Here is a 16,619-nt window from a genome sequence, read left to right on the forward strand (position 1 = left end):
CCAGCTGGGGTGGAAGCCAGCTCTAACTAAATAAAAGATTAGCTGTTGGCAATAGTCCCTATAGTTTGAAATCTCTTGCTAAATTGCAGACTGTTGTGCTTTTCTTTGTTTTGCTAAGCCTTTCAGCCTAGCTTCTACAGTTCTCAGACTCAGGCTGAGAGAATTTCTTTTGATCTGTTGTGCAAAAGTTAATCTTGGGGAAAAAAAACTAACAAAAGACAAAAAAAGTGGAGTTTTCTTTTTTTTTTTTTTTTTTGGAGCATGGAGAAAACATCTCATAAATGTTTTAACTTATGTCCTCACATGTCAGTAAAATCAGCATTAGGAAATTTCTTCCCATATGCCTGCAAGCATGCAAGGCACCAGCCGAGTAAACTCCAAGTCTTATTTAGGTAATTGACAAAAAAAGGAGTAGCTACAGAATTCCCCAGCAAGTACTTCTTCACTGCAAAGTCCAGAATAACCCAGTTTAAATTCCATTTACTTTATTTCAGAGGTCATCTTCTGAGCTGTTGACCCTTTACAGTTCTGTTCATTTCAGAGGAGAAATGAAGGCAAAAGCACAAAATGTAATAGCACTGCAGATTTCAGGGTGATGGCCACGCAATCTCTAGCAATTGTTACTAGGGCTGGGCTCATCTTCAGTCAAATCACAGCGCCAGACAGTATGTGCATCTCAAAGTCTCCCTGCTTCCCTGACTGCAGCTTAAATGCATGACCTTACACTACCTTTTCCACGAGCTGAGAAAACACTTTCCATCTTGCAGCAGGCTCAGTATAACAGTGTGTTCAGGTCTGTGACTGCAGAGGTAGCTTGCTGCACCCACTCAGTTATTCCACCGTCGCTTGTTTGTATCAAATGGCTTATCTGCACAGTAAATGTTTTCTGGGGCAGGGGTTTCTCGTTGAATTTCTGCATGAACACCTTTCTGAAGATTGTCTATATATTTAATCTAATTTAAAATTAAATCAGGTTACAGTAATATGGATTATATGAATTATACTAGATCAACCTGATTTTTAAAAAGGTACTTCTAGCTTAAAAACATTGTAACATGGATTTAGAAGTCATTCTTCTTCAAACACTGCTCAGAGAATGACTGTCATCACTGTTCACCTTCTACTGCTGTTCTGTAAAATAAAGGCACATGTTGTATTAGTGAGAAAACTCATACTTTTTTTAAAAGCAAGTATTTTTTTCTCATTAACATAACTCATACTAGTGAGAAAAACTTATTCTCCTTATACTAACTGTCTTACAAGGATTTTTCTATATAGAAAAAAATTGAACAGAGAAATCACACCTTGTTCAGCCAATAGGGCTCATAATATATTGATTCTGCTTGAGAGTCTGATTTAAAGGTATGATGTTCCCATGGAACTCTTTCTGCAGAGGAGACACGAAGCTACTGTACCTCCCACATATCATGTATATATGAATTTATGTTCTTCTTTTAAGCAACATAAGAGTTTTTGAAGTACAGTCAGCACAGCAACATGTACAGGGATATTTATACACACTCCCTGCCTTGCAGGCTCTTCCTATGATGGACTATTTACAGCTGTTCCTTGTGGTGCTAATGGTTGAGGCTAGATTCCCTGTAGGAGCCATGATAAATGACAAAAAAATATTAAATTGTGACAGTGGGACCATCAATTTGACATTTAGGTAAGAGGGAGATTTGAGTGGTGCCATATTCTGGCATATTTTCCAACAGGAAATATTGGGCACAGGAAAATGATTTAATGGTTCTGAAGACCAAAGGTTGCTCAAACAGACAAGGGAGGAGAAGAAAACACATGCAGAGACTCAGACTGTTCTTTCATCACGCCATTCCTCATAATCTGTCCTATGCCTTCAGTGAAATTTAGTAGAATCCTTTTCTGGGAGATGTTTGTGAGTTGTGACAATAAAGTCCTTGGGACTTTGGCATTGTAATTTGCTGCCCTGACAGTAACAGGGATATTATAAAATAAGCTCCTACAAGGTCTCCATGCCTCTAGACAAGAGGCAGTGAAAGAACGGGGACAAGAAATTGTATATGCAACTTAGGAGAAAATACAATTTTTCTTTCAAACCATCAGCAAAATAGGGTTTGATGCTGTTCCAGAAAAAATCTGTGGGAGTTTTGTCAATGATATCAACAGGAGCAGAATCAAGCACAGTTTGTTATGGAGATTAATATGCAAACACAAGATGTGAGCAGCAAAAACCCTCTACAATCCCTTACGAAAAATCCTTTCCTGTCTCTTGAATGTTGTTGCCACTTTCCCACATGAAAAAGAGAAGAGCTAAACATCAGAAAGATGGTACTGCTTGTAATCTCTAAAGGATATTCTGCTTTCAGTAAGACAGATTTGACTGCTCTACTCACTTGAGGAAGTAGGATGGTCCCCAAAAAGCTTTGCTTGCAATTACACTCTCGGCTAAGACAAAGGTAAAACAGCTGAATGCCAAGTCAGACTAATTGTTTCAAAGGGCTGGAAACCAGATCCTCAGGCTCTCACTCACATAGGCAAGTTTGGGAAAGGACTTCTTTTATGCTAAAGATTGAAGGATTAGGCTGTAAAAGAAGGACACTAATCCCCAGAGTGAGCAAGTATTTCCCAGTGTTTTTAAGTTACTAATTAAAAAGAAAACTGAATCCTACTAACTGAATGGCACAGCCAGCTTCAAGGCAGTCAGAGTCAGGGAATGTTAGAGCACTTAGGATATTTATCCTTTACAGCAGGGATTATTAACCTGGAAATAGAGGAGCTCTTCCAAAACAATTAATGAAAAATGGCCTGTATTATTACACTCATGCTGCAGAAAGGGAAAGGAAGGCACAGAGATATCAACAAGGTTTTCAATGTTAAACCATAGGGGACCAACTCTGTTACAGTACCATGGGTACCAGAGCATGTCTCTGAACTCCCAGTCCATCATGTATGAGCAGGAATTGGATGCAGGACACCGTACTCATTAGACATACTTTTGGCATATCCAGTGCATTGAAATAAAACTCACAGAACCAGAGGAAACAAAAGTTGACAAAGTACTTCTTTTCAGGAAGAGAGGAAGCTTAGGTTTGTGTACATATGTGCTTCCAAAGGAGTCATCGTTACTGTACAGATGAACATGTCATCTTCTTCCTCACAAACCAAGCCATCAGAACCTTCAAAGTGACCCTCGAAGTGAGGGTCTTGCACTGATACCAGTGGAAAGGTTGGTTCTGCAATCAACACCCAATAGCAATATAAAGAAAATCATTCTTCATCTCTGAGAGCAGATTTTTGCCATCAGTGTTTTAATCGAGTTACAAGTGAAGATATATGTCTTACAGCTTTGGCTGTTTCCCAGGTCTGTGGCAGATATTCTATACAGATTTACAGGGCACTTTGCCATTGTTCTGTCCATTTCTCACATTTTATATTTCTATACATCATCTTGTATACATACAGTAAAGCTCCTGCTGTATATGATGCTTCTTGCATTCTCAGAAAGAAAATAATAAACTGCAATTTCAAAACAAAAGACAGAGAAAGAGACAGGAGGAGAAATATTTGCAAAGAAATTAGACCCAACCTTAAAGAGAGAGAAAGAGTAATTATAACTATTAAAGTTTGGAAACCAGTAAAAAATTCTCTACATTTCTCAATTCTATAAAATAATGAAATGAATCTAAGATCAGAAAGCTCTGATGAGAACAAGTACCTAATGTGGAGGAATTCTTCTTACCATTAGGCTTAAAATGGCTATTTTTTCACCCTTGCAGAAACACGGTAAATTAATTTTAAAACTCTTGCTGACCTAATTAATTGACCATTTTTTTCTTATCACAAAAATTATACAGCCCTTTTGAGTTTTTTGTAAAGTGAGGAAAAAGTATCAGTTAGGTTCATTATTTAGTTTTCTAGATTGAACAGTGCTGTTTATTGTTCCTCCAGCCTCAGGGCTCTCATCTGTAGGGTCTCTCAGTGTTCTGCAGTTCCTTCATACCGGAAACAAACACAATGTTTTTCAGTAATGCTGCTAGTTATTAACAGTAAGCCACTGGTGATGATAATGATGATTAATATTCTTATTTCTAGTCATTATTTTTAAAAACTGCAACCTGAAATTCCTAGTTTTATTATCTCCACATATGAAACAGCAGATCCCGAATATATTATAATTAGAACACTCCACCTCACAAAAGCCTGTAAAAAAATCTAATGAGTCTAGGATATGACAGTAATCTCTTTCTGTGTACCTTTATTTCCATAGTACTGACATTTTGATAGGAATGTAAGTTCTGTGGTCAACTGAGATTTTAGAAGTTAGCATACAGGTGCAGGCCTAGATTTCCATTGTTTTACATTGTAAGTTTTTCTCACCATATTCACCTAGAGAAAATAATCTTCTTTTTTTTTTTAATTTCCAATTTTAATGTTATTTTATCAGTTAATCCTCTGAGTTTCTTGCATACCAGAAATTTATAATTTCTACTGTCTTTCCAAGATGATAATTGGGAGTGAAGGGTAAGCCTTTCCTTTAGGTTTGAGCACAGCTTAAATAAGAACACCTCACCCCCAAAAAAATAAAAAAACCCAAGCAAACCCAGAGAAAAGCAAAAAGCAGGATGACTCATCTTACTGAGGATAAATGTTCTCCTACTAGAAAACTGTGTGGGTGGATCAGATCTGCTGTAGTGGGTCTATGGTGCATTGAATAAAAAAACAACCAAATGAAAACTCCCCGCTTTTGGCTCCTGATTCACAATGTTACAAGAAAAGATACAATAGTAGTCATATAGCACAATGAAAGAAAACAAAATCAAGACTATTGCAAATTTTGGAAAAAACCTGGTTAGTAAAGTGTCCCATGATTGGTGTCTTTCACAGAGCAGCAACCATAAATTTCCAACTGACCCCTCCTGAGGCCTGGCACTGACAATACAGAAAATAAAACCCAGACACGCAAAAACTGTTCACAAAGAGACTTTTAGTGTCTTATGGAGGAAAACATAAGACTGACAATAAAATATAAAACATCAGTTAAACTGAAGTTTAACTAATGCTGCTCTGAATGAGCGCTAAGTTATTTCTCACTCAGCATCTCTCAGCTATCAATGTTTCAACGTGACTTCTAAAATATCTAAATTTCCAAATTTCTAAAGCATTTATTTTGGCATATCAGACATTCTCCCCACTTCCGCTCTTTCAAGGAACAGGTCTTCTGAAGAAGCTAGGGAAGGAATCAGCTGTATAAGAAGCCATGAAGACAAGGTGAAAAGCTTTTTAATGTTGTTCCAGTGCTTGAAATGGAAATGGTAATTCCAAAGCTTTTCCTTTTCAGCTGTATTGTTTACACTTTCTGTTACAAACTGCTGGTCATGAATGAGTTAGGGTTTTATTGTTCCATGGAAATAATGAACAGTAGAAGGGTTCTACATCTTAAAATAACTCTTTTTATCATTCAAGAGCAGCAGCTCCAATAAGAATCAAATAATGTCTGATTGCAGAGTTCTGCCACCTTCCATGCTGCCTCTCTTTATCAGAAGCCTTTCTTACCCCACAAAAACCTCTGTAAATCTAGCCAACAACAACTGTTAAATATTTTATGGGCTTTCAATAATAAAAAGTATTCTGCATCTGCGTTAAAATTTTTGTAGGGGCTCATGATCAATCAAATGCAGGTAGCTGTGAGCTAAGAGACTGCCATCAGTGGTTGAACACCTTATATATGTACTGGGCTTCATAATAGACCTCTAAATAGATTCAACAATGCATTTAGTTGTTTAAATATTCATATCTGTTCCCCCTACAAGCAAGACTTAATATGTTTAATTTGAAGGGATAGTCAAATTTATAAACTCCATCCCAACCTCAAGCGACAGGCCATTACCATGTCCTCCTAAGGTAATGTTAGCAGCTCCATGCTATCGTTCTGCAAGATGTATTAGCCAGATGTAAGTTAATTATTGGCTCAAAGAAAATTTATTACATGCTATAAAGCTTTGCATGAAGTGTTGCTTGGAGAAGTGAAAAATACAAGAAAGAAAAAAGAAAGAGGAGATAGAATAAGTAGATGTTAAGCCTTGGGCATTGCATTTACATTTATGAGATTCTCTACAATTTACTGCTCCAGCTTGTTTTCCTAGAAATGCCTTGGGTTTGTTTCAGCTAAAATACACTACAATGCTTATAACATTAATTTGTTTAAGATGCTCCTTACTCTGTGAGTATTCAAGTACAAAAGCAAGTGCCCCACAGCAAAACTCGGGTCATAGTCATGGCTTAGATACATCCCAAGGCAGCTAGAAAACCCATACGTATACAATCCCCATTCATCAAAATCTGCCCTAAGTCTCCATCATAACCAGAACTGCCTGGTTTTCTCACTCAGTACCTGGATTTCTAGTCAGGATTCCAACATGCCCTTGAAAGAAAGAGGAAGTTGGCCCCGGCACTTTCAGCCCTGGACACTCAATACTAGAGTAACCACATGGTCCCCTGTGTGGTGGCTCAGGGGCAGAATGTTCCGGATGACACTGATCATTTTTTCCTGGCTTTTTGCCGCCTCTGATGTCAGCAAAGGTGTGTTACCAAGACTGCTTATAAATCAGAAGTAAAGGTGATAAATCAGTAGCTGACCTGAGACTAAGATCTCCTGCCTGCTAACACAGCAGTCCTTCCTGTCTTTCACCACTTCAGTACTGCCCGGCAATTAGTAACTGTTGGTGAATGTTGACTCCTGTGGACCATATCAGTATGATATGGGGAACAATTCCACTATTCCTGTGCTATTTATAGCTTCAGAGATCCTGTCTGTTTGGCTCAGTGCCAACTCATGACGTGTAAGACGCAGCAATTTTTAATGTCATTTCTTGTCATCCATATGCTCTCTGTTCAGAACAAGAAGAAATAGAACGGGTTAAGCAGTGATAACTGTACAAAAGATGAATAAATAAAATGAAAAAGAGGTTTTGCCAGAAAAAGTTAATGCATGTTCTTAGTTGGCAGGAAAACACTGATTTAGAGAATTACTGCAAAGCATTCTATAAACAAATGTCAAAGAAACAAAAATTTTTCAAATTTTCATATTATTTTAAATTTTAAAGGGAGTGGTTCTAACTGAAGAGTAGAAACCCCAAATGGCAATTAAATATAAAATTAATCAGCAAAGATAAACATTATTTTCCATAACATTCCCATCAATCTCACTGAATTATATTTTTGATACAACTTGTTTTTGACCAGTTCTCATGAATATATAAGAAAACTGGGTTTAGAATTTGAAAAAAATATTTGTTTAAACAGAAAAAAAAAAAGTGTTTTATTCAAGTGAATGGAGGGGGACAAGCTAGTTTCAGTAATCAGCACATGAACACAGAGAAGTTAAATGGAAAACACTTACTCAGAAAAAGGGTGACAGAGAGTGTTAGAAATTAGGTAATTCTCTTCTGAGACAGCTATTTTAAAATGACCATAAAGCGGCAAAGCACTATTGGTATTCCCAAGAGACTTTTTTCCATGAATAATTCTTATAAACTGTGAACTGATGTTGCTAGAGTGAAATCATAAGAACAATTTTGCAAGTGGTATCATGGGAACTACATACGTAAATCCCGTTGTCTGCTAACAGAAGTCCCCATACACTGCATTACAGATTGAGCTCTGAGAGGATTAAAACAGGCTGAATTTTTCTTTTTCAAACTTTTTTATTTTTATTGCTTTTCTTCCTCCCCAGTATTCAAGATGACACCATCTTCATAGCTAGAGGGAGCTGGATGGTAACAAGGTCCTTCCCAGCTGCAGTTTGTAGGTTGCAAGAAGTCCAAGAGTTTTTCTGGAGCTCTGTTGATTCAATAAAGAAAAACAGAAGGATCCATGACTATCAATTAGCAATTTAAAAAAGAAAATCTAGAACAAGGTGGAAGCAGCATGAGAAAAGGAGTTGATCTAGATCCCCACCTGAGTCCCTGGTGGAGCAAAGCTGTCCTCCCTCCTCTGGAGCACAGTGACAGAAGGAGGAAGGAAGGGATGTGAAAAGGCTTCCTTCCAGCAAATGTCCCAGTGCCAATTGTGTGCACATGGGTAGGGATGGCTTCAGCCACGCCTGATTGCAGAAATATGCCCGTTCACTGTCTTGTAAAAAAAAAAATACAAACCACTGGGGAATTATTTAGCAATTCTTCAGCGATCTACCTGGTTTTAAAGAAAATATAAGACATCCACTATTAGACCTGAGTGCCTTACAACATTTGAAAAATATTTTCTAAATCAAGAGTTGAAGGAGAAGGTAGAATTTGCCCATCTGCCAAAGGCCAGTGCAAAGTCAACATATCATTTACTTTCTCAAAATGAGTTTAAGGGACCCCTACAGTTCCATGCTGGCCTTTGCCAAAAAGATGGGCTTCAAGAGCATTCAAATGGAAAATAATCACCTTAAAAATGAATACTGTAATAGAGGAAAAGGAGAGGTTTCTTGACAGGGTGAAATATATAAAAACCCCAGCTCATATTACTGAAATAAATGTCTGCAGAAAGTTAGAAAGAGAGGCAGCATATTTTTGCAGCATCACATCCAGGAAATTGAACAACTTGTTAGCTTGAAAGAGATGCTATATTCTAAGTAGAAAGAGCCCTGTATATTTTAAAATGTAAGGCAACCTAAAATGTTAAAGTCCTTTGAAATGTAATTTAATATTTCCTCAATAATTCTAGGAGAAATAAAATATTTCTTTTAAACTCTCCTTCTAAATATCATTTAGCTGTTTCCATGATAGTTGCTTAAGGAGGAAAGAGGCAGAAATAATGCTGGAATGCTTCTGAGCAGTTTTTATTCTTGAATGCTGCCCAGCCTTTGGGCAATTTGCCCTTGCTCTTGTCCTCATGTACTTCTTTCCATGAAAGAAAAATGTCACTGCTCTAAACTAGAAACATCTTACATCAATTTAGGATCTCTATAAAGGACTGTTTAACAAGGCATCAGGTTGACAAAGGGTCCTGGACAGCAAAAACCAATCAAGGCTATGAAATGCAGTAGAAGCAGATGAGCTCTTTTAATTGCATGGGGTTAAATGCTAATGGAACCATCTTCATTATTGTTTTTTCATGTATATATACATATATAAATATGTATACATATTTCAGAAAGCTTTTTATGTTAGACCCACAGCTTGAAAGGGGCTGTTCAGTGTGTTTGGCAGATTCTTCATCTGCACAGTGTCATCTATTTAATTAGTCATATTTTGAGGGATGGTTGTTGGGTCTAGTCTGGGCTGTATTTTCAAGTAATTATCATGAGCACATCTCTAAAGTTTTTATAAAAATACCCCAAGCATATAAATAATAGATCTTTCACTTGACTCCAAACAGTAACACATTACCCAGAAGGGTCTTGTCTTTCTTTAGAACTTAGGAGAAAGCTGCTAGGAAACTAACTTTCCAAAAAGCTGTGAAAGTAAAAATGCACAAGTGAGCAGCACTTTGATGTGAGACTACACAAGGATGTAGACTTCTAGGCTCTGACACAGACTCACAACCCCTTGCCATGCCATGGAGCTATCATAGCATTTAGCTGCATGAAATAGCAGAAGACAGAAAACAGACAATGCAAACGAAACCAGAGTTTCAGAGCCAAGCTCTAGCTGCATGAATGTTTGTTAGTAGTAGAAAATATGGATTGTGAGAGCTAAAAACCTTTGAAGTAATTTCTAAATCCAGACATTTAAAATTGGACTGGAGACACAATACTAGTCAAGTCAGAAGTTTTCAAGATTCACAGTTACTTTGAAAACTAAGGTGGACCTGTTACAAGAGTAAACACTTGCAGGACAAAATTTAATGTTTAAAATGATACATGTAAGATGACCTCCTTTTATCTCAAGTTTGAAACTCTACATAGCTTAAGTAGTTGGGTGTCTGCATTCTCTTTTTTTTTTTTCCTATATTATTTTGCAAGTAATACAGAAGAAAGGAAAATAAAAGATGAAGATGAACTCTAGAATGCATGGGAAGTATCATAACATTAATTCCAGTTTAGAAGCTAATGGCTTTGCTGTTACAAGCTGCACTGACCAATTATGTCTCATACCTGACAAGACTATGCAGAGCCACAAAAATACAAAACTCATTATAAAGCAGTCCATGAACCTTGTTAGACATAATAGCTCAAACAAAATTGAAACCCACAAAAGTCTATTTGAAATTTACCCAAACATTTTTATCTTTGACATAATGGCTGGACATGTAATTAATATAAACTTTATTTTTAGATTTTGGATATTGCCTAGTGCCTTCCTGATCAGAAAACCATAAGAACAACCCTTTCCATGCAATTTTTTGACATGATTTTTTTTTTCAGTCTGGCTGATAATAGGAATCTGAAAATGGAAAATGAAAAGAAGTCAGTATTATCTGTCTGCAAAATAAGGGGGGTGCGTATGTAATTTTAGTTAGTTCCTGTGTTTCTGAACCTGTTTGGCTCTCTACATCACTGTCTTGGCATCTAGTGAACAGAACAGAAATGCCTTTTTCAAAGTTTCTTTTGCATATTTATGAGGAAACACGTGTATCTGGTATATATCTATCACTTGATCTGTGGCTATATGCACAGCTATATATTCTGCACATGCACAAGGAACCCAGGGCCATAGGTACACACAGGCAAAAGATCTGCTTTAAAACTACTCATAGCTTTAAAATAAAAGGAGTGGCAAATGCCAAGAAGTGTTTGCCGTGGCTGGTTGACAACACAAGGGCCCAGTGTTCCATGATTTGCTGCCAATATCCTAGGGAGGCAAAGCTCCTCTTTCCGTTCCCTGACTCAGCAAGCTACATATTACTTTCAGAAATAGGAGAGGCAAGAGTCCATAGGTCTGATGGAGTAAGTATATTAATAGAAGAAAAGTCACCTTGGAAAAGTCGGTGGAAGATCTCATGTTCTTATAACAAAACAAGCCGCTGACAATTTTTTTAAAAATACCTCATGCTCAAAGTATGGTCTTGTGGATAATACTTCAGTACTTGAAATGAAAGTCAGTACAAGACAGTTTAAGGACAGCAACCATTCTGTCAGCATGGGATGGAGGCAGTGTTACTGCACACAGAAGAAACAAGAGGCTTGTTTATAAGACCATTTTCTGAAAGATTTGCCATGGTGGACCATAGATGCATCTCCTGCTCTGTGATTAAACAGAAGTATCTCCCACGCAACATTTTAGAAAAGAGAGCAAAAGTGAAATATTATTTGGACCTCAAATATTCTTATAAAAGAACAAAATCCAGACAGGAGGTCCACTCACTCACAAAACAATCCTTATCTTTTGTGGTGAGGGGATGGGTTCAGCAAATGAGTTGTTGGGGGAACTCTCTTCCCTTAACAAACTGCCAAGCACAGGAAGCAGGTGATCCCTCATAACTTGTTACATCTACATGGTCAGAGAAGCACTCCTCAAGTCTGTCTTACAGAACTCCCCCTTTGTAGTCTTATTTTCTCCAAGGTTTTTAATCAGTTTTTTTGTCCCAAGCTGTGCCGTCATGTCCCATTACCTTTGGGAAAGTACTCCACAGTCTCATGGATCTCATCTTCAGGCATCTAACCATTCATACTATGGCATTAGTGCAAACATTCATAGCAAATTCCTATCAGATTTGAGATTAGGAAATAAAACAGCTTGTTGTTCTATGAACCTTTAATTATAATAGTGTTTACCTCAATAATGCCCTGACAAAGGAGCAGAAGATGTAGACCTCAGAGAAAGATTGTCTTCATTAAACTCTATGTAAATGTTCCAGCAATCTACGAAATCACAAATATAGTCTTTCAATTTAATTTCAGCTTGGAAAACAATTTAAGCATGTAGAGATGCATTTACAGGTGACTAAATATCCCTGGGCACAGGATGAGACACAGAATCTGAACACACCTCAAAACCACCTGGATTTCAGTCACTCAGTGGGTGGAGCATGTGTAGAGCTGCTTTATTTTGAAATGCAACCCTCACTCACACAGTGGGACTAATGACTTTTTCCAGGTGCAGCATATCTGAGCATGTCTCACACTTTTGCAGGTGACATTGAGGCCCAGCACCCCGTGCTTAAAATAGAGAACCTGATGTATTGTGCCTGCTCCAATTCATTCCTCTCTCACTTTGGGATTGAAGTCATTCCAGGTAGACAGATCATCTGTGAAGTCTAACACATTTGTAAAGCGTGGACATCTCTCAGCAGAGCTTAGCCTTTAATCATTAGACGCTATCAGCAGTCTTCCAGGGCTGCTGCTGCATTTCAACAAGCACAACTTCAGCTCCAACCCTGAAGGTGCATGAAGTAAAACCCTGAGGTCCAAAGGAAGGCCTCTTCCCAAAATTTTGGTGAAGTTTGACCTTGATGATAACTCTCATCCAGCTGGATCATTATCAGGCTGCAGTTTGGATGACGCAGACCACTTTCTTCACTCGTATTTTGTTCTCACCCAGCTGACAGTGACACTAATTCCAAGAGAATTGTTGTAAGATGTAACTATTAATACACTGTATATTTAAATACTGGTTTGTATCCAAGAGCAGCTTTTGACTCTCTTTGACAGGCACGTCCTGGCATGTATTGCTATACTACAAGAGATACAATCTGGACATATTAATGCATGCACGTTTCCTTATCAATGAAAGCTAACACAAATTGAGCTAAATAAAAACACCGACATCACAGTAAAGTAAGAGAGGTCATTATTAATTAGACTATGCAAATTAATATTAGGCCTTAACTATGCAGAAATTTGGCCTTTAATATTTGAATAAATTAAAAATTAATTCTACAAATGTACTACATGAAATAAGGTCATTATTTCCAAAGAAAAAATAGGAAAACTTTCCTGTTAAAAAAAATCATACAAATGGTTTGTTGAATACAAGATAATTACTTTGCTTTCATTTATTGCACAAACTGAGAAGGTTTTCCTTCAGAAATACCAATTACTGTTTCATTTGGTGACATCTTATTTAGCAACACCTGGTATGCAGAAAGTAAGCGTCTGGTTAAAAAAAATCATGACTGCATGTCACAACACTTATGCAGGATGTATAAAAGGGTTTATAATTTGAGGTGCAGCATCCCCCATCTTTCTGTTTATAGGAGACCTGAGCCTGGCAAAAGGCAAGAGCATCCTGCAGGGTAAGAGGGGAGTTTATAATAGAGGTGAAATATCAATTTGGGAGCTACTGTTTAATGCTCTATTCCTATTTTTTTCACACAATAAATAAAGTAAATAACTTTTGAACATTTAGCCATGTCCCAAAAAAACCACAAATTCCAAGCAAATTCTGAAAATTCATTTTTTAAAAATTTTGAATGGGTACATACTGTAAGGCTTTGAATGCTAGAGATTTAAAGTACTGAAGAAAGCTTTTCTTAGAGACATTCTTGCAGAGAGAATAAGAATTTTATTTAAAAGTTCCTTCCTCTAGCAGTCAGTCTTCAAATTCCTGTTATTAGCTCAACATTTTTGTCCTCATATGAGTAAGTAATACATTAAAATAAACTGTTTACTTCATCATCTCTAAGTTCCTCACAGAGCTTCCTATCTTTCCAGTTCAACATTTACAGATTTCTTAATTTGCTTGAAACTAGACATTACCAGTGGAAAGACCTAGAGAAAGTATTATGATAGAAGGCCTACCTGCCTACCTCCTCATTTGCTAACACTGTGTTCCTGACCTTGCTACCAGTTTTAAATGTTAGAAACAGATTTGCTGAGATAACAGGATACTTTGCCTTTGTTTATAGTCTGCTTTAGGTAGGTTCCACTAAGGACAAGTCACTTGCCCTAAATCATGGCCTGGACCATATGTGCAGGGACCTTCCATTGCATGTTTTTCTCGGAGTGAGCACTCTATATGGAGATTATATGTTCAACCAATAGCTTAAAATGGCAGATTTATTTTTGTACCCAAGCTAAGGGTGACAATAACTAATTACATCTGATTTTGATGGAGAGGTACGCGATAAAATGTATTAAGAGATAACTTCTGAGAATGCCAAGTGCAGAACTATTCAAAGCCTGTGCTGACGTTGCAACACAAAATGATGTGATAGCACAATGAGTTCAAGCCGAGTCTGTAGAGGAAGTACTGTGAGCAAACAGCAGGAAACTGAAATCACACCATATTCATAAGATGTGTTAGCTGTTAAATAAAGGCATTAAGCCCAACATCTCCCATCTGGACATCAGAATCCTGGGCATAAAAGGTTCAAATTGCACATATTCACCTAGGATTGTCCTAGAGCTTTTTCTTCAATAAAAATAAACAGTTGCTCGAAATAAGAGTTTTTTCTGCAGCTGTCTTTAAAACTGTTTACTTTTGCAAAAATAGCTGTGCTCTTTTCTATTTTCTCTACCCGTCAGTTTGCTTTTGCTCTTTCCTACAGTCTCCCAACTCATGCCTTCCTTTCTCTGTTTCCCTGGACAATTCCTTCATCAGTGTTGCTTCTTCTTGTCTTCTTGTGCTTAAAGGCATGATGTTGTAGAGATTTTGTTCATTATCCTTTTCCCCACAGCATTCCCTTTAGGCTGGTTTCTGCTAGACCACTGCTTCTGTTCTTCCTCCTCCTCTGTAAATAAGGCAGAAACAAACTAGAAGTATTCCTAGCAGTCATGTGTGGGCTTCCAGATACTTCTTTGCAATCCAGAGCTTAGATGTAGCTGGAAGCACTAACTAAAGAGCCATCTGGCCCTATAGATCACCAAAATATTAGACATTAAAATCTTGAAACCAAAAATATTAATCAGTGCCATGGATGTATGGCATTAATAATGAAGAGTGGCTCTCAGTCCCCTACAAACACCTTACAGAGTGCATCTCAGCTGCTCTGGTGCAGTAATGGCCCTCTTGTCTTACACACTTTTGTGTAGATCTAGTTTTGTTTAATGTTTTGCAAATCAGTTGATTCAAATGCAATTGCCATGTCCCTCCATAGTACTGAATTATGCTAATAAGAACATATCCTTGTTTTTCTAGTGCTTTATTCAGGACATAAACTAGAAATTCAAGTCTTCCTACTGACTTGTTTTATTTATCAGTGAAGACATTCTAGTCATTGCAAGTTTTACACTGTAAGCTATAATAATATTTTAACTTTTTTTAAAGTTTCCCAGTGAGTTGGAATTCACCTACAAGGACAAAAATAAAAAAGGAACTGCAAATTTTTACATTGGTGATCTCCAGTACTTTAACATAAAAATTTTCTGCTGGCATCAGTGGGAAGTCAACTACAAAACTGTAAAAAATAAAGTACTTTGGTGTAACAGCATATTGATTTCCCATAGTATCTAGCAATGTATATTGATATCTAATAATTAAATTCATGCTGGTAACAAGAGTTAACTTCCTAGATATATTCAGAAAGATTATTCTAAGAGAGAAATAATGATCACTGAATACTAAGGTGGAAAAATGTCATATTTTTATTTGATGTTTTTTTAATTCCTTTAATGAATATTTTACTAATGCATTCAATTTGACAAAAAATTCAAAACTAATTATGGTAAAGCTGTTGCTGAGTATCAGAATGTAAAAACAAAGAATGAAACAAACTAATCCTACAGATATATTCAGGACTAATCACCATAATAATTTCATTAACTTCCAGTTCTATGATTCTGATTCTCCTATGGGACTCTCCAATGTGATCCACATCTCTATGAAAATTCAGATCCAAAGTTCAAACCCCAAAACTGGGGTAAGTTCGTGGGTCTCTGCAATAAACACATCCCTCTGATAAATCATCAGATATTGTACCTTCTTCCCAAAAGCAAGACATTGATAGAAAACTTTTATTATTATTTTGTCAGACATTTTAAAGAATTGATCACTTAAATTAAGTCTTTGTATAAAATGTCATTATTATTTACTTTTCTCACTTAAAAGAAAGGCATAACATGAAGTGACAAACTGGCTCAGATGATACAAAAAGAGAGAGGGAGCCTTTCAACTCCATCTGCCTGGGATACCCTAGTTCTCAGCTGTGGCTAAGAAAAGCTATATGTTCCTGAGGAGGAAAAAAAGCATAAAATTGTTGTGAATGCTGTAAACACAATCTGTAGTGAGCTGTGCTACTATAATACAATATTACAATTTATTAAGGCTTTAATTCATTGCAGGTGGTTTTTCCTTTTTCTTGTTCTCTAATAGCTATCTAACATCTATTTTCAATATGTTAGCAGTTTTAGCTAATGTCATAATCTAAATGACACAAATAAAACACACCAAACTTACCTTTTTTTCAACAGTATTCTCCATTAATATAATAAATGCATTGTTATTTCTGAGAGCATTACAAAATTAAGTTTGTATCTTTATGGGTCTTTCAGAGATACTTTGTTAGGGTAGCTCTCAAACTGATTGAAATTACTGATTTGAGGCATGACAGAGGTATGTGTGATACTTAGCAAAACTAGACAAGTGTGCTGTTTTGTTCTGTGCTGCTATGATTTCACAGAAAAATGTATGCACCAAATAAGAACTAATTAGAAATCTTTTTGTTCCTTCCTTGTTTCCCTACATGACTAAGTGGGGCATTAATATTTTCTTAAAAACTCTTTCCCCTTTTTTTTTAATGATCTATCAATAGTTATGTTCCTGAGCACTTCA

The sequence above is a fragment of the Aphelocoma coerulescens genome, chromosome 3 (assembly GCF_041296385.1).
Source record: "Aphelocoma coerulescens isolate FSJ_1873_10779 chromosome 3, UR_Acoe_1.0, whole genome shotgun sequence".
NCBI classification, from domain to species: Eukaryota; Metazoa; Chordata; class Aves; order Passeriformes; family Corvidae; genus Aphelocoma; species Aphelocoma coerulescens.